Here is a 22349-nt window from a genome sequence, read left to right as displayed (position 1 = left end):
ACGCTTTACTGAATAAGCTGCTGGTTAATGGATCTGAAACAAGTGGGATGGTGTCAGGTTCTTCTTTCAAGTGCTCACATGAAGAGTTGCATGTGTGCTCTAGTTCTGCTGAGATCTGTGCTCCCGAGGAACATGGCTCGGGCTCTTGTAAAAGCTCTAGTGAAGCTTGGTGCTGTGTTGATTGACTTACTGACCCTCTTATTGTAGGGGTAACTTCCTCTGGGTTTGGTACAGCTCTCTTGGCTCGAGAAGAATGCCTGAAATTCCTTATCAAGAGACTTTCCAAGATAGTCCAACTTACAGAATCAGGAAAATGAATTGAAGATTTATAGCATGCTCAAGGTCAAGGAATTCACTGGGATAGATAACCTTTGGGGAATTCATCCATTTTTTATTCCAAGGGGTAAGAATTTTTTTAAGAACTTAAAATTTTCTCATAGATGAAAGATTTTTACTTAATTCTTAGTATGTTGTATTCATGATTGTTTTTGAACATTATCTGAATTGGAATCTCACTTGACAGAATTGTAATTGAATGGTTCAAAATATATACATGGTATGTAAAGCTAAAAGAAACTGCAAAGTATGAAGAGATTATTTTCTAGAAATACATTTGCTTATTAGTTTTTATCTACAATAAGAGACTTCTTGCAATAAAGCTCTATGTCCCAGTTAAGCTGTCAGTAAAATATCTTGCACAGGGTTATTTAGCCCTGTATCTGAACTACATGACTGTCACTGCCTTTTACAAAAATAGGCTTGTGAACTGTTCAAGGCAGGTATTCTCTCATTCTTCTGCTTATTCCTGGCGATTGTCCTTTTGCCTGGTAGTCACAGGCGCTCAAAGTGTCTAGGCTGAGTAAGTGAATTAATGAATGGTTAAATGAGCAACCCAGTAGCCAAGAAGAAGTTTGGTTTGAGTTCTGATGCTTATCATCATTCAGGCTTGGTTGCCTTTCCAAGCATTTTAATGAGAGAAGTAAATGAGATGTCTCCTAATGAACCCTCTTTTTCTTGTGTGGTTGCTCCCACTGCAGGGTCATCTGCTCCTCTCCATTCTTCTCTTTCGCTGCTAATAATTGTTAATGTACAGAGGTTCATTGGTAAACAGTTCCATCCCAGACTTCCGACCAAATGGATCACATATCCTTTCCTCCTCCCTTCAAAGTTCTGTTACCTCTTAAAACACACTGTGTTGGGCCCAGCACAATAGTGTAGTGGTTAAGGTCCTTGCTGTGAACGTGCCAGGATTCCGTATGGGTGCCTGTTCTAATCCCGGCAGCCCCACTTCCCATCCAGCTCCCTGCTTGTGGCCTGGGAAAGCAGTCGAGGACAGCCCAGAGCTTTGGGACCCTGCACCTGAGTGGGAGACCCAGAGAAGCTCCTTGCTCCTGGCTTTGCATTGGCTCAGCTCCAGCCATTATGGCCACTTGGGGAGTGAATCATCGGACGGAAAATATTCCTCTCTGTCTCTCCTCCTCTCTGTATATCTGCCTGTCCAATAAAAATAAATCTTAAAAACGAGCAAGCAAAAAACCCATACTGTGTTCATCTTGATGGGCCTTGATGATGTAAGTGCTAAATCTCTTCCAAATCCACAGTCATAGTTTTCAGTGTTGTTATGTAGAATCTGTGTGCTCATATCTTGGTACTGGGCTAGTCTTCTGTTTGCACAGGTGAGGAAACAAATGCTGTCCTAACCCTGTCCTTCCTAATTCAAATACCAGAATTTCTTCTGAGAAATATAGTGACACAAGTGTTAAGTCCTGTGAGATTGTAATTTTTATTTTTTTATTCGTGTGCTTCGGTTGCCATATGAGTTAAGATAAGACATATCATTAATTGTCTAGGTGGCCTGAAAGCCTTGGAATTGCTTGGCTTTTAGTTACTATGAAAATTAAAGTACGAGTGTTACTGATGATTTGAATTATAGATTATAAAGTCAGAGATATTTATTTGTAATTAGACCTATGTAAATGTGTATAGGGAGTTAGATCTGTATAGCAGAGTTGATGATTGTATGCCACATTTTATGGATACCAGAGTAGGGAAAAGGTGAAATAGGGACCGTCACTACCAATCCAATGATGCATTCTTAGAATTTGGTGTTGACATGTATGTTTGAATTTGGTATGTCCAGCTTACATGTGCCTTTGCTTTTCTCCATGAAGGTCCTGTCCGCTGCAGGAATAATATCACCGATTATGCGCTCAGTGCAGCCACTACCGGTATGAATGCCCAGAGGCTTTTACGAGCTACCAAACTGAACAAACCCATTCTTTTGGAAGGCTCACCTGGTGTTGGCAAGACAAGCTTGGTGGCAGCATTAGCAAAGGCTTCAGGACATACTCTCGTTCAAATCAACTTATCGGAGCAGACAGTAAGCTTTATCATCTTGTAGTGGATGGGAATAGTTATTGGTGGCATTTTGTATTTATAGAATTTCCTACACTGAAGTTATTATGTAATAGGTATTAATTGTGTAGTGTCAAATGTTTCATGTATTGATGTAAACCTCAATCTTGCAGCTAACTGTGCTCTGGGTTTGTTAGTAGCTGACACCTACAGTAGTATTTTCAGTTAGATGCCGTATTGTAATCATCTTATGAGAAAGAATTACCTACTTTTCTATTTACTAGAATTCTGGTAAGTTTTTCATTTTGAAAAATAACCAAATAGTAGAAATAAAGTGGCTTGTAAACAAACCTTTGAAAATATAGGGCAGAGCTGACAAATGCAGTGTATCTTTTGTAATGGCGTCTAGGAAGCAGGACCTAGGAATTGCTATTAATGTTCTGGATTTTCTCTGTTTCCTTTTTTTCTTTTTAAGTTCACAAATTAATGTTCAGCAGGGAAAAATTAGAAATTTTAACCTAGAGCACTAACTCAGATTGAGTGATACTCATAAGCATTGCAGTGAGAAGGTGCTTGGGGACCATGTGGGCTTCAGGAAGAAGGCAGGGTAAATGTTCCAGATAAGGAGAAATAGTAGGGTATAAAGCCCAAGTGCTTCTCATTTCAGCTTTAGGATCCTGGACTCCAGTTATTTTTCTGTGGCTGATAATACTGGCTTTTCTCCCTTTCTTCCCTCTTTCAAAGGATATCACAGACCTGTTTGGAGCAGATCTCCCTGTTGAAGGTGGCAAGGGAGGAGAATTTGCCTGGCGCGATGGCTCCCTGCTGGCAGCTCTGACGGAGGGGCACTGGGTTGTGTTGGATGAGGTGAGGGCTTCTCCAGGACAGGGTCATTTGCTGGAGAAGCAGTCCTGCTTTCCGTAGCTCTTGCTAAGTGAGCGTGCTGATGGCTAGTGAAGACAGGTTCTGTTGTTAAGAGAACCTCCACAGCTTCTTTTAAGAATAAGAGAAGCCCCTCTACATGTCTAACTCAGAAACTCTCCTGCAGAAAAAAACTCTACCTTAATTAGTTTAGCCTTCCTTCTCTGGAAGATCTGCTGTGTTTGTACTTGTTTCAGAGGTGTTTTCCAATAGCATCAACCGCTTGTTCTGTGTTAGTATACTTTGAGGAGCTGGGAAAGAGAAACAAAAATCACGTACAAATGTGACCAGGAGATGATCCGTGTAATCTGTATATTAGAAGGAAAGATCACACTGTGAGACGTGGTAAATTCTCAATCTTTAACAGGTTCAGAATGAAAACAGTTCAGTTGGAGTGTGCAGTGTTAATTCTGGACAAAACTGGAAGGAGTTGTGGAGCTGAAATGGTGAGAGCAATGGAATCTCTGCAGATGCAACTTGGACTCCGTCCAAGATCCAGGACTTTCTGGGTCCTCCATCAGAGGCAGAGTGCAGAGCTGTTTGTTGCCATTCGTGCAGAGCAATCAAGAAACAGGTTCTTGCCTGTAATTTGTATTGTAGCTTCTTTAGGCAAAGGAAGAACCAGGTTTTTTTTTATTATTATTATTATTATTGGAAAGCCGGATATACAGAAAGGAGAGACAGAGGGGAAGATCTTCCATCCGATGTTTCACTCACCAAGTGAGCCACAACGGTCTGGTGCGCGCCAATCCGATGCTGGGAACCAGGAACCTCTTCCAGGTCTCCCACGCGGGTGCAGTGTCCCAATGCATTGGGCCGTCCTCAACTCCTTTCCCAGGCCACAAGCAGGGAGCTGGATGGGAAGTGGAGCTGCCGGGATTAGAACCGGCGCCCATATGGGATCCCGGGGCATTCAAGGCGAGGACTTTAGCCGCTAGGCCACGCTGCCGGGCCCAAGAACCAGGTTTTAATGCTGAAAGCTGCTGTTTATTCTGCTGTTCAGTGGAAATACATTCGGCACCCAGAGAGCCTTCTGTATTTGAAAATGAACTTTTTTTTTTGAAGGTTTATCTATTTATTTGAAAGAATTAGAGAGGAGAGGATACTGATTTTTTTTCTTTTGATTCACTCCTAAAGTAACTTCAACAGCTTGTCAGAGAAGCCAGGGGTGCCTTACAGGTCTCCCACGTGGATCGGGGCCCAAGGACTTGGAGCATGCTCTGCTGCTTTTTAAGGCACACTAGTAGGGAGCTGGGTTAGGAGTGGAGGAGCTGAGATTGGAGACAGCACCTGTATGGTATGCTGTCGCTGCAGGTGGAGGCTTAACCTGTGCTGTGTATTTTCTGGTAAAACAGAGAAAAATTTATGTATTGTAGTGCTTGTGTAAATATTACCATTGAGGGTCTTGAGTTTTTCCCCCATATACATTTTATTGATTCATATTTTCTTTATTGGATTTTTCCTCCACTACTTAAACAGCGTGTGTGCCTCCCCAGCCTTGTGCTGTAAATTCAGTTCTCCTCATTTCTGATATGAGAACCCCTGGCGATTATTCTTGTTCATGGAACTGTTGGTGAATGTATTATGTCAGTGAAGCCCTCTTGGAGATTTAACTCAGTCTTTGAGCTGGGAAATCGTATAAAATAACTGTCAAACATTGTCTATTCCTTGCGTTAGTGTTAACTCTCTAAAAAGTTAGACCATGAAAATGAAAAGCTTGTATGTTGGTAAGTGTTTTGGTAAATTCTTGTTTACAGCATTGGTAATTAGTGGTGTACATATAGACACAATAACTTTAGAGAAGATTGCAAGTTTATAAAATCAATTCAATGTTTATTCACATTACTTAAGAATAATTGATATACGCTTGTATTTATTACATCCAAAATCTTTTCCCCATCTATTTAAATTAATGAATAATAGACTATGCATCGACTGCATGTTTCAAAACAAGAGGGATGCTAAATACTGAGCTTTCTGCTAAAGATAAGCTAACTTTGCTGGATATCATTCCCCTGTTGTTTTAATAGTTGTATAAAACAGATAATGAAAGGTACATATGTTCTTTGTTCCCAAAATAGCTTAACCTGGCTTCTCAGTCCATATTGGAAGGACTCAGTGATTGCTTTGACATTCGAGGAGGAATCTTCGTACCAGAATTGGGGATGACTTTTCAAGTACAGCATGAAAAGACAAAGATTATTGGATGTCAGAATCCTTTTAGACAAGGAGGTGGGAGGAAGGGCTTACCCAGGTCTTTCCTTAGCAGATTTACTCAGGTGAGATTCACTGTTGCCATAGAAACTGGTGGTGGAAAGGCAGGGAGTCATGAGGTGGCTGTGACCTGGCTTTCTGGGACCTCACTGTGACAGTGGAAGAGGACCAACTTAATGGCTCCCTTTTCTTGTCTCTATATTATGTACATTGATTTGACTGATTTCTGTTAATCACTTTTCTGTCGGCTTGAATCACTTGAGGGACTTGATTAGTTACCAGAGGATTGTAACATCACTGTACTATTCAGGGTTCTATTGGCTACCCTCGGGAATGGGCTACAGTGTTTGACCTTTCCTAGTCCATGTGATTTGTTCAAACCATTAGGAAAATTTCACCTTAAAAGTTATATATTTGAATTTGTAAACAGTGAGGTGAGAAAGCTGAGTAAAACTCCAGTATCACATGAATTATTATGTGATATCTTATTCTTTAATTTTTCTTTGTAGAAGGATGTGTCTATGTTTATTTGATTTTAACAACTGGTTTCTGCTACTTGACTAAATGACGTACCTTATCCCTTGGAGTTTAAAAATTGGCTGGTATCTTTTTTTTTTTAAGATTTTATTTATTTTATTACAGCCAGATATACACAGAGGAGGAGAGACAGAGAGGAAGATCTTCCATCCGATGATTCACTCACCAAGTGAGCCACAACGGGCAGGTACGCGCCGATCCGATGCCGGGAACCTGGAACCTCTTCCTGGTCTCCCACACGGGTGCAGTGTCCCAATGCATTGGGCTGTCCTCAACTGCTTTCCCAGGCCACAAGCAGGGAGCTGGATGGGGAGTGGAGCTGCCGGGATTAGAACCGGCGCCCATATGGGATCCCGGGGTTTTCAAGGTGAGGACTTTGGCCACTAGGCCATGCCGCCGGGCCCAGGCTGGTATCTTTTAAGACCATTTTATCATGAGCATTTTCAGTTGAAAGGTTCACAAAATTTTTCAGTTTTAACACTTTTATACCTACCATCCAGTGTTTTGTAGCCATTGTATTTTACACCTAGAAAAGTTTAAAAAACTAAGTAAAAAAAAATTGCACATGTCTGTCTTTTTTCTTGAGTAGAATTCAAAAGAAATCCGTGTATTTTTAATAGTTGTTGATTTTATGTGGGCTTTATTTGTCTATATGAAAGGCAGAGTTATAGAAAGAGAGAGAACCAGAAACCAAGAGAGAGAGATCTTCTGCCTACTGGTTCACTTCCCAAGTTGCCACAATGGCTAAGCTTGAGCCAAGTCAGACCTAGCATGTTTGCCTGGGTCTAGCTCTGGATCCCAAATACTTAGGCCAACTTCCGCTGCTTTCCAGGTGAATTATCAGGGAGCACCTGGGATCTGAATCGGCACCCATATGAGGTGCTGGTGCTGTAGGCAGTGGCTTCACTTACTGTATAACACTGCAAGAACCAGATTTTACCTTTCTTCATCCTGGGAATACACTAAGAGTAATGTCTGTAACTAAAGATCATATGTATTGTTTAAGCATTATTTAGTGTTAAAAATTTCAGGTGAAAAGACAGTGATATCATTTCTAGTATGTTACAAAGAAAAATGATTAAATTTCTTTTGCTTTTTAATTTTAAAGGCTTTTGTGGATCCTCTTACAGTAATTGATATGGAATTTATTGCCAGTACTTTGTTTCCAGCCATTGACAAAACTATTGTGAAGAAAATGGTCGTTTTTAATAACCAAGTAGGTACCCACTTGTTTTAATTGTTCTTTATTGTCCTAGCTGTATATGACTATTTCTTCAATGTGGTGGTGCTCTACCAAATCAAAGTTTAATTTGAATAAATCACTTAGAATTCTATGAATTTCTTGTGGAAGGCAAGCTTCTCATTTGAATGATGCAAGAATTAATTTCTGTGTTGTAAATTTCATTAATAATGCTTATGGAGTATTTCCGGCTCTGGCATTTGGAAATCTTATGTGGAAGAAAGTAATCTGAGTGAAGCCTGTTGACTCTGGCCCAGATTACATCCCCTGTAGTACACTGGGAACACTGACTGTGGCACCTGGCAGCAGGACATGTTTCCCTTATTTTCCCATATTTTTTTCCCAGATTGATCACAAAGTGACTGTTGAGAAGAAATGGGGCCAAAAAGGAGGACCCTGGGAGTTCAGCCTCCGGGATCTTTTCCGCTGGTGTCAGTTGATGCTCGTCGAACAGTTCTCTGGTTATTACGATCCTGGCCAGCATGTGTTTTTGGTCCATGGGAAGAGGATGAGAACCTGAGAAGACAAAGAAAAGGTGAGTTTCTCCCTTGATCTTTGGGTTTCTTTCCATATTAAAGTTGACTTCTTCCTAAAGAAGAGAATGGGCATACTCATACCAGTTACACCAAGCCTTGTCAAGCTGCTTGCACTTTAGGAATAAGGAAGCACGCCAAATGTTCCCCTATCTATTTTCTCACAGTATAAAGTAGTTTACTTTGGAAGACGCAGTTAGCCTATTTTTCTAGATCTACATAATCGTAAACCTTCTTTAAAACAGTAGGGTTCCGGGCCCGGCGGCATGGCCTAGCGGCTGAAGTCCTTTCCTTGAAAGCCCCGGGATCCCATATGGACGCCGGTTCTTATCTCGGCAGCTCCACTTCCCATCCAGCTCCCTGCTTGTGGCCTGGGAAAGCAGTTAAGGACGGCCCAAAGCTTTGGGACCCTGCACCCACGTGGGAGACCCGGAAGAGGTTCCTGGTCCCGGCATCGGATCGGCGCACATCGGCCCATTGCGGCTCACTTGGGGAGTGGATTATCGGATGGAAGATCTTCCTCTCTGTCTCTCCTGCTCTCTGTATATCCGGCTTTCTAATAACAATAAAATCTTTAAAAAAAAAAAAAGTAGGGTTCCATAGTAATAAACAACTAGGTCTTCATCATCTGGCCAGGCACAGAGGTAAGAAAGTGCTGGGAAGTCAGGAGACTCAGTGGCTTTTTACCCTCTTAGTAGCTGTTATCTTTGTTTTTTTTTTAAAGGTTTATTTTTATTGGAAAGTGAGACATACATAGAGAAAGAGAAACAGAGGGGAGGAAGATATTCTATTCTCTGATTTCACTCCCCAAGTGGTTGTAATGGCCAGAGCTGAGCCAATCCAAAGCCAGCAGCCTGGAGCTTCTTCCAGGTCTCCCACGCTGATGCAGGGTCTAAGGCTCTGGACCATCCTCGACTGTTTTCCCATGCTACAAGCAGGGAGCTGGATGGGAAGTAGGGGTGCTGGAACACAACTGGTGCCCACATGGGATCCTGGCATGTGCACACTGGCTACTGCACTGGGCCCTGTAGCTGGCATCTTAAAAGATGAAAGCACAGCCCCTTCGTGTCTGGTATCTTGTGTTTCCACTGGATTCTCAAAATGGTTTTGTATTATGTGGCTATTCTTTTCTTGAACTCAGAATTTTATGTGTGTAGCCTTTTTTTTTCTAAAGATTTATTTTATCAGAATTACAGAGAGAGTGAAAAAAACAAAGAGATCTTGATTCATTTTACAAACAGCTACAGTGGGCACAGCTGGACTCGTCTGAACCTGAGAGCCAGGAGCTTCTTCCAGGTCTCTCCTGTGGGTGCAAGGGCCCAAGGACTTTGGCTATCCTTGATATTTTCCCAAGCCATTAGAGGGGAACTAGATTGGAAGTGCAGCTGACACCTGAACTGGTGCCTATATGGGATGCTGGCACTGCAGGTGGAAGCTTAGCTGGGTATGCCATGACAATGGCATATTCCGTCTACCCTTATAATAGATGGCTGCAAGAGGTAAAGGAATTATGATTTTTGTTATATAGTGAATCTCTAAAAGCATAAGGAAAAAATGAAAAGAAAAAAGATAAAAATAAGATACAGTGAGTCTCATCACTTTGCTTGTTTCCTGATAGAGCAGGATGAATAGTTGGTATGAACTTGGCTGCTCCTCTTTCCAGCAAGCTCTATTAATAATGTGGGAAGGCAGCAGATACTGGCTCACATACTTGGGCCTCTGCCACTCAAGTGAGGGACCAGGTTGGAATTCCTGGTTCCCGGCATTGTCTTGGTTTAAACCTGGCTGTTTTAGCCATTTGGGAGGGAACCAGCAGATGGAAGATTTTGCTTGCTTGTGTGTGTGTGTGTGTGTGTGTGTGTGTGTGTGTGAGAAAACCTTTTAAATAAATAAGCTTTATTTAAAATGGAATTTATGGAGTAATTTTTTTTCCTTCAATTTTATCATTTTTCTTTAGGTCATTGGTGTATTCAAGGATGTATTTGATTCAAATTCTACTCCATACCTGGGGACCAGACTGTTTCATATCACTCCCTATGATATCCAAGTGAGGAGAGTAGTGTAACCCTCTACTTAACTGAAAAATTTCTGTTGCTTATTCTGCCTGCCATCCTCAAGCATGTTCATGAGTTCTCACTGCTTTTGCTTTTTCAGCTGGGCTACTCAGTTCTTTCCCGGGGCACCTATGTGCCTCACCCATCACGCAGACCCCTGTCACTCCTGCATCGGTCATTCCAGTCATTGGAGCCGATCATGAAGTGTGTACAGATGAGCTGGATGGTCATCCTTGTGGGGCCAGCCTCGGTGGGCAAGACCAGCCTGGTATAGCTTCTAGCACACCTGACTGGTCACCCACTAAAGATCATGGCTATGAACAGTGCAGTCTACATCACGGAGCTTCTGGGTGGATTTGAGTAGGTAACATTCTGTCTTTACCTTTTTTAGGCAAAAAAGCACCACCCCATGATCGATAGAGGGTCTTCTGTGTCCAATGGCTAAATTATGTGCTCCCCAAATTGTAGGTTGATTTTAGGCGACCTTGGAAGCAGCTGCTGGAGAAGGTGGAAGACACAGTGAGGGCACTGCTGCGGGACAGCTTCCTGGTCAGTACTGATGATGCTGAGGTCGTGCTGCGAGCCTGGAGTCACTTTCTCCTGACATACAAGCCTCAGTGTTTTGAAGATGATGGCAAAGGCATCACAATGGAGACTGTCAATAAACTGGAAGCAGTGCTACTGCTCATGCAGCAGCTTATCAATAAGATCAACTCTTACTCCAAGGCAGGTGTGTATATTTGAAGTATGTATCACTTTTTGTGATTAACAGGTACAACTTAAGTGTACATCTTGTAGTCCCTCATAGCCAGAAACAGGTGCCCAGTGGATTTTACTTGTGATGTGGAAAGGGTCATACAACAATTCTAACACAAAGGACTCAATGAAAAATCTCTAGCCATAGGTTATATGCACCATCAATTACAAAGCATTTGACAAATCCCAGTTGTTAATGACAGTTGCATGATGTAGCCAGTGTAAAGGAAACCTACTTTAATACACTAATTACATTGTACCAGCAGAGTGCATTCCATTTTTATTTTATTTTTTAAGATTTATTAGGTGCTGGGATAATGTCATAGCAAGCCATTCTTCTGCCTGTGTTGCTGACATCCCATATGAGCTGCTCTGTTTCCGATCTAACCCCATGCTAATGGCCTGGGAAAGCAGCAGAGCTTGGGCATGTGCCCCCGTGTGGGAGACCCAGAAGAAGCTCTTGGTTCCCAGCTTTGGCCCAGCCCATATCTGGCTGTTAAGGCCATTTGGGGAGTGAAATAACAGGTGAAACATCTCTCTGCCACCCAGTTTCTTCATAATTGTGTCTTTTGAGTTAAAAAAAATAGATCTTTAAAAATAAAATATTTATTTATTCGAGAAAGGTAGGGATGAATTGAGAGGAGAAAACTTCCTTCTGCTGGTTCACTCCTTGGAAATGATCTCAACAGCTGGGGGCTGGGCTGAGCTGAAACCAGAGGCCAGAAGCTTCGTTGGGGTCTCCCATGTGGGTACAGGGACCTGTCCACTTGGACGAGCTTCTGTAATTTATGCGGGTAACCAGATAGCTTGATTGGAAATGGACTCAAATAGGTGCCTGTATATGATATTGCTGTTGTGGGTGGTTTCTTGACTAGCTGTACTACAACACCAGACCCTGAGTACGTTTTTCATATGATAGAAGAAATCCAACAATAGGTGGGAGATGTCTTTGTGCTTCTGTTACAGTTTCTTAAATTGTAACAGAAATATCTTCATTGTTTCACCCTAGCATTAATCCAGGAGCTTTTAGCCATCAATTTAGAAAGTAAGAAGTATTTTTTTGTCCAAAACATTTTTGTTAATCTGTGATTAAACAGTAATCTCTCCCCTTTCCCCTAAGATCCTCATATTTATTCTGTGTTGTACCTCACAAAATTGAACTGCAGTTCTTTCAATAGAAGTTTTTAAAATTGTATTGATTTTTAATAAGTGTTATGGATGTTTATTTTATCTGTGATATTTCAGAGTTTGCCAAGCTTGTGGAAGACTTCCGAAGTTTTGGGGTGAAGCTTATGCAGTCAGCCAGTGGCTGTAGGCAGGGCACTTTTGAATGGGTAGACAGCATGTTGGTGCAGGCCCTGAAGTCTGGAGACTGGCTACTGCTGGACAATGGTAACTTCTGCAAGTGAGAATCTTAAGCTTCATTGCAAATTGACCTGTTTGAAATTTGTGGTTATAAGTATCTTGTCAAAGTAGAAACCCAGGTTGAAGCACCATCCTTTTTTTTTCCATTTCTATTTGTCTTTCCATTTCTATTTGTCTTCATTTCTTTTCATTTCTATTTGTCTTTATTTTATTTGATAGGCAAAGAGAGAGCTTTATCATCTGGGATTCATTTCCCTTATGGCTACAGTAGCCAGGTGTGGGCCAGGCAGAAAACAGGAACCTGGATCTTCATTCAGGTCTCTGAGGTGTATGGCAGGGACCCAGCTCTGTGAGCCAACACCTGTGAGCCATCACCTGTTGCTTTGGAAGCAGTGATGGGACTCAAATCCAGGCATTCCTGTCTGAGCAGACATTTGCTAAATGTGCCTCAGTGATGATGACATTTCATTGGGTAGGTCGCTGTTGATTCTGTGTAATGTAAAATCCTATATGCGATCCCAGTGTGTGCAAGCTAGGGACTTTAGCCGCTAGGCTACCATGAAGGTCCTGGAACTTTTTTTTATCTGGAGTATTTGACTTAGAAATCTAGCTATATTCTTTTTCTTTTCTTTTAAAGTTCACCACTTTTTAAAAAAGATTTATATATTTTTTACTGGAAAGTCAGATACAAAGAGAAGAGGAGAGACAGAGAGGAAGATCTTCTGTCTGCTGATTCACTCCCTAAGCACCCGGAATGGCTGGAGCTGAGCTGATCCAGTGCCAGGAGTCCAGAGCATCTTCAAGGTGTCCCACACAGGTGCAGGGACCCAAGGCTTTGGGCCGTCCTCAACTGCTTTCCCAGGCCACAAGTAGGGAGCTGGATGGAAAGCAGGGCTGTCAGGGTTAGAACTGGTGCCCATATGGGATCCTGGACGCGTTCAAGGACTTTAACTGCTAGGCCATGCGCCGGGTACTCTAGCTACTTTGTAAAATATTTAATAACATTAGAAGTTGGGGGCGAGGATTGAGGAAGGAAAGGACTGTAACTGAGGGAATTTCCTATCATTTGGCTTTGTTTCACTTATGCCAGCAAATATTTCCTGTACTTACAATGTGAAATGCATTAGGTTGGCAGTGTGCTTTGGGGAGTGAGGAGACTAATGTAGACATCTCCTCTTGGAAGAGATCACAATTCTTAATGGGGCAAATGGTCCTTATTGAGAGAAAGAAGAGGGTCAGAAGTAGGTGGGTGCCTGTGTGAGAGACTGTAGTATCAAGCCGATGTGCCAGTGTGTTCATCTTTTGAATTCTGTCTGTGCAGCCCATCAGTGCTGGATCGTTTGAATGTGTTGCTTGAGCCTGGAGGTGTCCTCACTGTTAGTGAGAGAGGAATGGTAGATAGATGGATCTATTCCCATGATAACACCACATCCCAATTTCAGGTATTTGTAACTTTTGTGTTTCTGCCAAAGTATCTGACAGTGGACGTGTAGTTGTACCTCTGTGTACATATTACTCATCTGTGGAGCCATGCGTTGTTTGCCTCATTAACTCAGGTAACAGGTATATACTGAGACTGTAGTATTTGCCAGACACTGCTAGGCTATGAGGATGCAACAGGAAACAAGAGCAGTGAAATTTCTCCTTGGGTTGGTGGTGTAGAGTAGCCAGGAGTTGTTTCCTGTGGACCATGACAAGAGATAATGACAGTGTAGATTTGTGGTGAAATGGACAGGACAGCCTGATGGTCCTGCGGTTGAATCATTGCATGAGAAGTGGAACCCATTACTGAGAAAGGTAGACTGGCAGAGGAAGCAGGGCTGACATGGGGAGTATCAGCAAGAAATAAGTGTTCAGTAGTAGACAGGCATGTAAGTTGTCAGGTGGATAGATATGGATAGATAGTGGTGTGAATAGGCATTGGATACATGAGACTAGTGTTTGCAGAATATGCTACTCCTTTTCTGCCTTCTGCAAATTAGAATTATGAATTAGAACTGGTCTTGATTTGAGAACTTTGAAAGTGAGAATTTTAACATTCTCAAATAGCAGTACATCCAATACATAGCCCTGGGGAAGTAGGATTACAGAGTGATGGACAGGGCTGATGCTGCTGGGAAGCAGGAAGAAGGAGGCAGCTGACAGCAGCACCTTGGGAACTGATGTAGCCTGTCTTGGTGAGCTCCCTTAGCTAAGAACGTAGCACAGGGGCTTTGTGAGTAAGGAAGCTTAATTCCAGTAATGAGGGAATTTATAGACACTTAGTCTGTAAATGCTTCAGCACCATTTTATTTCGTGTTTCCACTGTTATAATGGTTACTGAGGGAATTCTTTGCAGAGATCTGTGACCTAGTATTATTCTTTAGATACTTAAAAATTAAGGAGAAAGACTCACAAAAAATTTAAGGGTAAAGGCTGTTCTTACGTATATCGTAATAGCAACTTCTGTTCCCATGTAATACTAAGGTATTTCAAATTCTCATCACTAAAATTTGTAAGGAAAGTATACGCAATTCTGTTATATTATGTTAATTTTTATTATCCGCATTTTTTTGCATAACTATTCTGCTTGGAGAATATGTTGTATGTGATGTGTTTTCACATATTCTAATCTGGATACCACTGCTCCAAGTAATCACACTTATTTTCTTTATTTTCTTTGCACTTTTTTCATTCTAAGAGTAGGAGAAGGCAATAGTAATATTGTCTGGCTTTTAAAGTAGGGATGCGGCCCGGCAGCGTGGCGTAGCAGCTGAAGTCCTTGCTTTGAAAGCGCCGTGATCCCATATGGGCGCCGGTTCTAATCCCAGCAGCTCCACTTCCCATCCAGCTCCCTGCTTGTGGCCTGGAAAAGCAGTCGAGGACGGCCCAAGGTCTTGGGACCCTGCACCCGCGTGGGAGACCCGGAAGAGCTCCTACTTTGGATTGGCTCAGCACCAGTTGTTGTGGTTACTTGGGGAGTGAATGATCGGATGAAAGATATTTCTCTGTCTCTCCTCTTCTCTCCATATATCTGACTTTCCAATAAAAATAAATAAATAAAATAAAGGGATGAAATCCTTCCTTTTTTTCCCTTAAGATGTATTTATTTTTATTGCAAAGTCAGATATATGGAGAGGAGGAGGAAACAGAGAGGAAAATCTTCTGTCCGATGATTCACTCCCCAAGTAGCCACAATGGCTGATGCTGCACCTGTCCAAAGCCAGGAGCCAGGAACTTCCTCCAGGTTTCACACACGGGTGCAGGGTCCCAAGGCTTTGGGCTGTTTTCAACGGTTTTGCCAGGCCACAAGCAGGGAGCTGAATGGGAAGCGGGGCTACTGGGATTAGAACCAGCACCCGTATTGGTTCCCAGCATGTTCATGGCAAGGACTTTAGCTGCTAGGCCATCATGCAGGGCCCGGGTTGAAATACTTTGTCAGAATACTTTGTTGAGTAAAAAAGTAGTTGAGTTCACATTGTCTTTTTTTTTAGATTTATTTATTTAATCAGAGTTATAGCATGAGGGAGACACCATAAACACACACATACACAACGCTTCCATTGTTGGTTTACCCCATAGATGTTTGAAATGAAATGGCCAGCCCTTGGCCAGGCTGAAGCCAGGAACCCAGAGCTTCGTCCTAGTGTGCCAAGCAGGTGACTTGTGGCATGTAAGCAGCAGCAATATCTTCTGATGATTTCTAGACCAAAAGCAGATTGTTGTTTGGAAGTAGAACATCCAGAACACAAACAGTCACCCTTTTGGGGTGCTGGCATTGTAGGCAGTGGCTTAACCTGCATGTCACAATGCTGTGTCCTGCATTAACTAGCTTTTCTAATCTGTGAGAACGTTCATATAAATCAGTGAAGGTGTGTCTATGATACAAAATTTGTATACTAGTTGATACATTTACTTTAGAGCAGGATAGAGAGCACACCCTCATCTGTTGGTTTACTTTACAAATAGAAGGGCTGGGGTGTCAGAGCTAAGAGCCATGAATTCAGTCCAAGTCTTCCACGAGTAGGGGAACATGCCTGCTTGAGCTACTACGCCTAGTTCCTGGGGTCTGTGTTAGCAGGAAGGCTGAGAGGTTCTGTGATGTGGAATGCTGGCTTCCCACATCGCGTGTTCCCATCCTGGTTAAATAGTTTTATTTGCATTGTTTTGAATATAATATAAATATGTATTTCTAATAAATAAATTAGTGGCTGGGTATAGCCACTCTCTACTGAGAGCTATTAGCATGAATAAATGTGTGTTTATTTATATTAAGCTATATGGTTGAGTCCTTTTGTCACATCAGCCACTTTTCAAAATTCTCACATGTGAGTCAAGGCTATTTGGATAGTACAGCTGTAGAACAACTTCATCCTTGCTGTAAGTTCAATTTCACCCAGGTGCTAGAGTCAAATGTTTATTGCTCCATCCTCCATAGAAGCAGTGCAGATTCATCTGGAAGCCAGTGCCACATGTCTGAGAAATTTTTACTCCAATTCTCTCTCATCTGGGATCAGCAATATCTTCAAAATATTACAGCCAAATCTAACAGGTAGGTAGGCACTTGATTTTGATTTCTGGGTCTCAGCAGTGTTTCAGAAATTTGTCCATTGATTTTATGGGGAAATAGCATCAGAGTTCTGACCATAAAAATACTTCTTACAAGTTTGAGACTATCCCAGATGCAAATTAATTTCCTTTATTTGAAATTGTTCATTAGCTTGTAGTTTATGAAAGAGGCTAAGGAGTACAATGTAGTGTAAAGAACCCAGGAGTTAGGATCTCTCGTCCCAACTCTGCCACAGATCAAGTTGGCAGTGTTTCAGTTCATAATTTATACTTGTATTTGAAAACTAGGGGAATTGAGTTCTTACTGCTCTGATGTTGCTTCCACTATTAACAGGTAGAGTTTTAAATTTGACTTCCTGAAGGGTAAGTTACACAGAAGAGAGAGAAAGAGATATATTCTATCTGCTGATTCACTTCCCTAATGGGAAGGATGGAAGTAGAAGTTCTCAGCTTCCCCAAGATCCAGCTCATAAAGGAAATCATTGAAGGTGTTCCCAGCCAGTCACTAACCTTGATTTTGAATCTTCTTCCAGGACCATCATATATCTTGATAGGGAGAAACGGATATTTACTGAAGCCAACTTAGCTTCTGTTGGTATTAAAAAGCTAAATAGTGTTTTGAGAATGTCTTTTGAATTCCATAAAGGTAAGAACATTGGTGCTTACGTTCTTTAGTTAAGCATAGCATGGCATAATGCTGCTGACCTGCAGCAGCTGCTACTGTTTATGGATTCTTGTTGATCTGCTGGCCTTTCTGTAAACATATGGGCTTCCTTGTTGTGGCTGCCAACCACTGCCCAAGCCTGGACTCGGCGCAGAGCCTCAGCTGAATGTATCTCAGGTGTCCCACCTCTCTTGCAGCACCCTGTGAGACAGATGCTATGTCAGCAGTGAGGGAAGGGAGACTCGCAGGTGCTCAGTCACAGTGAAGCCAGAACTTCCCAACTAGCCCTACTGGGCCTGGTGCACATGCAGAAGCATTTGATTATAGGAAAGAACATTTTCTCATCTTTTATATTTGTTTCAAGAAAAAGATATCTGTTTGTCAAAGTTCCAAGTTACAGAAGCATAACTTCATTTCTGTAGAAGCTACTGTTAGTTTCATTGTCTTTTTATCTTTTTAACTAACCACCCATATGCATTTACACTGGATTTTCTTTTTGTGTTCAAATACTTAAATATGTGTTTTCATAAATAATTTGAATTTTTCATAAATAATTGTTATATCTATAGGTATACTTGGCTTATTTAAACTTAGTAATAGCAAGCACACATTCTTTTTCAGTTCCACTTTTGAAACTTGACCTTTGTGTTGATAATGATGATAAGTTCCAGGCTTAATTTATTCTGAAAATGTCACGAAATTAATCTTAACTGATGGCATGCCTTTTATTTTATTTATTTTAAGATCCAGAGAGCTATCACAGCCTGCCTCATGAGATTGTGGTCAATCTTGCTGCCTTTTTAGAACTCTTTGATGCACTAGTCCTGCTGTGGGTACAGTCCTCCCAAGGGGTGGTGTCTGATGCCTGTGTCAGTGAGGTAGGAAAGGTGCTTGTTTTTCTTTAGTTTATATACTTTGCTTACTTGCAAGACTGATAAAGAGAAGAACACTTCCTTCCCAGTCAGTGCTTCACTCCCCAACCGTGTGACAGCTGGGGAAGGTTGAAGGTAGCAGCCAGGAACTCAGCACAGCTCTGCGCGAATGACAGGAACCCAGCTACTCAGACCATCATCACCTGCTGCCACCCTTCGTACATGTTTACAAGCAGCTGCAATCTCAGGAGTACAGCCACATTTCCAGTTGGGGCGTACACTATGGGATGCAAGTGTCCCCAAGCTTCCTCTTAAGCTCTTAGACCAAACATCCACCCGTTACTATTGTAAGATTGTTTTAGTACAAAGATTTAAAGACAAGACTAACTCCAGTGTCTCATTTTTCCAGTATTATTTGATAAATTGTATTGTTGTTAACATTAGAAGCAACGATTTATGTATTTCTTTGAAAGAATTGCATGCAGGAAGAGACATGGGGTTCTTCAATCAGTTTTACTCCCCCCAGTGGTTACAACAGCTGGAGTTGGGCCAAGCTGAAGCCAGGAATATGGAGCTTCTTGTAGATCTCCCTTGTAGGTAAAGGGGCACAAGTATTTGTGCCATCTTCTGCTGCTTTCTCAGGCCATTGTCAGGGAGGTGGATCAGAGATAGAGCAGCCTGGCGTGTTAGCTAAGAGTTAGATTGGAAGTGAAATAGCAGGGACTCAGATTGGCACCCATATGGGATGCTGGCACAGCAAGTGAAGTTTCACGTGATATGCCACAATACTGGCCCTGGAGAAAATCTTTGTAATCTTAAGGGTAGGCAAAGGTTTTTTAGTGTTTTTAGCAGTGGGAAAAAGTAAGAAAAATTAAACCTGCTGTTATTTTTTTATGGATACCTGTAAGAAAAAAGCAAAGAAGAAACTGCTTGTAAGATAATGTAAACTGAAAAATAATCAGGAGATTTGAAAAAATCTTCCATGGAAGACATAGATATCCAGGAAGAATTAGCAAAATGCCAACATCTTCAGTTATCCAGGAAGTAGGAATTAAAACCATTTGGTCAAATAGGTAGAATTCAAATCACTGATATTAGGTATTGGCAAATAAATACAACAATTAGAACATTTTTTTTACATCTGCTGTTTGGAATACAGAATAATGCAGCTCCTTTTTATACTTAGGGTATGATCCAACAGTTAGTTTCATTTTCTATAAATAAACTTTGTACTTCAGGTACTAAGGGAATAAGACCTTCACTTTCTCCATGTACCTGAGCGTTACTTCAGATATCCTTCTGTAACAAAACTTTTTTGTGCATATTGAGTGTTGGTTAATTGTTGAAGTCGAGGTCGTGTGAGATGTTAATGAGCAGCCTTGATTTACTGTGTTTTTAGATCTTAGGCTCTGTGCAGTGGTGGGACTGGCTTTGGATGGTGGCTGACACAGTCAAAGTGGATACTGCAGGTCTGGCCTTGCTTCCTCTCCATTGGCACTTGGTTTCAAAGCATTTGTTCCGTCAGATCCCCCAACTTCTACTGTATCGTGAAGAGAAGTAAGCCTCATATTTGGAGTGATAACATTGAAATGTATTGTACAGTCCATTTTGAACGCAAGCTGGTTTGAAATTGAAACTGATTCATTTTGCGTACTTTGCTTTATTCTGTTTATTGATGACTGTAAGTGAAATGAGAGAAGTAATTGACTTTTCTTGCTATTTGCCCCTTATTTCCCTCCTGTCTCTTTTCTCCATTAAAGGTATTACAGAGAGCTTCAGACAGTCTCAGAACATATTCAGAGTTGTTTGAGGAGCCCAACTGGTGGCTTCCCTGGTGTAAAGAAGTTGCAGAAGTTCCTGGGACGACCAGTTCAATTTAAGGTACATGTGAAAACACGTAGTAAGTGAAATGGAAATTGACCTCTGAGGTTCCCCTGGACCCTAGGAGCTAACATTGAACTTTACTTACCTTTCTCTAAATGTCTACCTCCCAAACATCCTGACAGCATTAATTGGTTTTCAGAGTTTTAACTATTGTTGTAAAAAGCGCTTGAGCATGAAGAATAGGCACAACTATTTTTCTAGAAGCATCAAGAAATATCTTAAATGTTTTCTTAGCCAAATAAACTGCTATGAAAAACCCCTGCTCTGTACTAAGCTGTCCTGTGTTTTATTGTTTTAGAACAAGCTGCTGGTGGATTGTTTCATGCAATTGAAAGTCCTTCACAAAGCCCTTGCAGTCATGGTGCGGACACCCACCTTTGGGGAGAGTGGATGGCAGGAAGAAATTAATCATCTCCGAGTGGTTGCTTCTGAGTGGACAGTGAAAGCAAGCCTCTTGCAGGCCTGGGCTAATACTGTAGAAGATGTCAAGCTAGGTAATGTACTGTAGCACTTGATACTCTTTTTTTTAAAGATTTATTAATTTTATTGGAAAGGCAGATATACAGAGAGGAGGAGAGAGAGGGGGGAAGATCTTCCATCGGATGATTCACTCCCCAAGTGACCACAACAGCCAGTACTGCACCGGTTCAAAGCCAGGAGCCTGGAACTTCCTTCCGGGTCTCTCATGTGGGTGCAGGGTCCCAAGGCTTTGGGCTGTCCTTAACTGCTTTCCCAGGCCACAAGCAGGGAGCTGGATGGGAAGTGGAGCTGCCGGGATTAGAACCGGTCCCCATATGGGATCCTGGCGTGTACAAGCCAAGGACTTTATCTACTAGGCCACGCCGCCGGGCCCACTTGAGAATTTATTTGCTGTTGCTGCCAACACATTCTTCCTCATTCTGGGGTATAAATCTCATTAAATATGTGTCATTGTATTGAGCTAAGCTTTATAGTCAAACATTTAATTCCAGCACTAGATTCATGTCGGTATTAATAACATTGTTTAACAGATGGAAAACTCAAAGCTCAGGTTAAGAAACCTAATGGTGCTAACTCAGATTATGTGCATTCTTGTAACTGGTTATTGGAAGTACAGACCCTGAACTCCTGCCTGCTATGCTTTAATGTAACTCTTCTTTCTTTCTTTTGTCCAGATCAATTGAAGAGTCTTGTGAATGTCCAGTGTTTAGAATTAAAAGCCAAAGGGCTTCCACTTGAATTTATGGAGAAAAAGCAATGTGAAACATCCTCCCCAGCCCAGCCAGGCATTGCCTGCTTACCTCGACTCACTGGGAGTGTTTAGTTGTGGCCTGCCATGGAGTACCTGGCTATGCTTTGGCAGTACAAAATGGTAGCAGATATCATGACACGGGCTTTTCTGAGAAGGTCAGTCATTATTTCAGTTACTTTCTGTGTGTGAACTTATTTTCTTGCTCAGTCATTGTGTGCATCTTGTATGGTAAAGCACAGACTTGTCTGCGGACGGAATGGTGGCGGAAGCAGAGGAAGGGCAGTTGCTACTTTGAAAAGCTGAAGCTTTCTCAGAGTTCTTGGCCCGTGTCTCTTCTACCTCTGCAAGTCACTAAGTCTTTTTTTTTCCAAAATGGTTGCTTGCTTTAAAATGAATGTACTGCATCTGTGTGTTCTGTCTTCCCTTATGTAGTTTTCTAGATGTTCATTGATAATCCACTTCCTCTCCTCTTGGTATTTATTTTTCTAACAGGTCCAGCAAAACTTGGCAACCCCAGATGAATGAGATAACTCATCACATCACGTTTTGTCTTAAGTATACACCAAGCACTCCTCAGGAACTTCAAGACTTGTGGTCCTTGCTACATTATCAGAAGGTAAAAATCACGAGGCAGGGACAATGCAAGCTTGGGGTAGGTGTTCCAAGACAAGGGCGTGCAGCCTTCTGGGTCATGTAGCTGAAGCTTAAGTGAGGAACTAGAAAAGAACAGCAATAACCAAGTTCCTAAGCTGGTCAATACTGATGGAACGTATCTCAGATTATGTGAATTTTCAATAAATGAAGCGCATAGGGAGGATTAACACAGACTCAACAGTTAGTGTTTGAATTCTTACAAAATTAAGACATCCGTATCAGGAATTGAGGCTTTCTGCGGGCAACATAGAAGGAATATGCATCTCTCATGATCAGCCCTGATAAAATTCATCTTGGGAGTCGCAAACATTTTCATTTTAGTATGAAACTCTCAGAAATGTTCATTTTAAAATTACATGAGGTCTTTAGAGTCATTTAATTCTCTCTCTTCCTTGCTACTTCCATCAAGAATTTCATTACCAACCCACTTTTATTTCAACAAATTTGGGAATTATTTTAGTCACACATGTATCTATTTAAGCTTTCATTGTCATTTTATCCACTGCCACAGTATGAGTTTA

The 22349-nt window shown here is 41.7% G+C and overlaps 1 long non-coding RNA gene across 1 annotated transcript; it reads left to right on the top strand.

The window, feature by feature from the left end:
* The first annotated feature begins 20409 nt into the window (after window positions 1-20409).
* On the top strand, window positions 20410-21774 carry LOC131482123 (uncharacterized). Its single transcript, XR_009246765.1, has 3 exons — window positions 20410-20437; window positions 21098-21329; window positions 21667-21774. It is a non-coding gene; the product is annotated as an uncharacterized LOC131482123 (long non-coding RNA).
* The last annotated feature ends 575 nt before the right edge of the window (window positions 21775-22349 follow it).

Source organism: Ochotona princeps, chromosome 15, assembly GCF_030435755.1.
Source record: "Ochotona princeps isolate mOchPri1 chromosome 15, mOchPri1.hap1, whole genome shotgun sequence".
Classification (NCBI taxonomy): domain Eukaryota; kingdom Metazoa; phylum Chordata; class Mammalia; order Lagomorpha; family Ochotonidae; genus Ochotona; species Ochotona princeps.
Note: the sequence above shows the minus strand (reverse complement) of the source record. Positions and strands in the feature narration are given on the sequence as shown.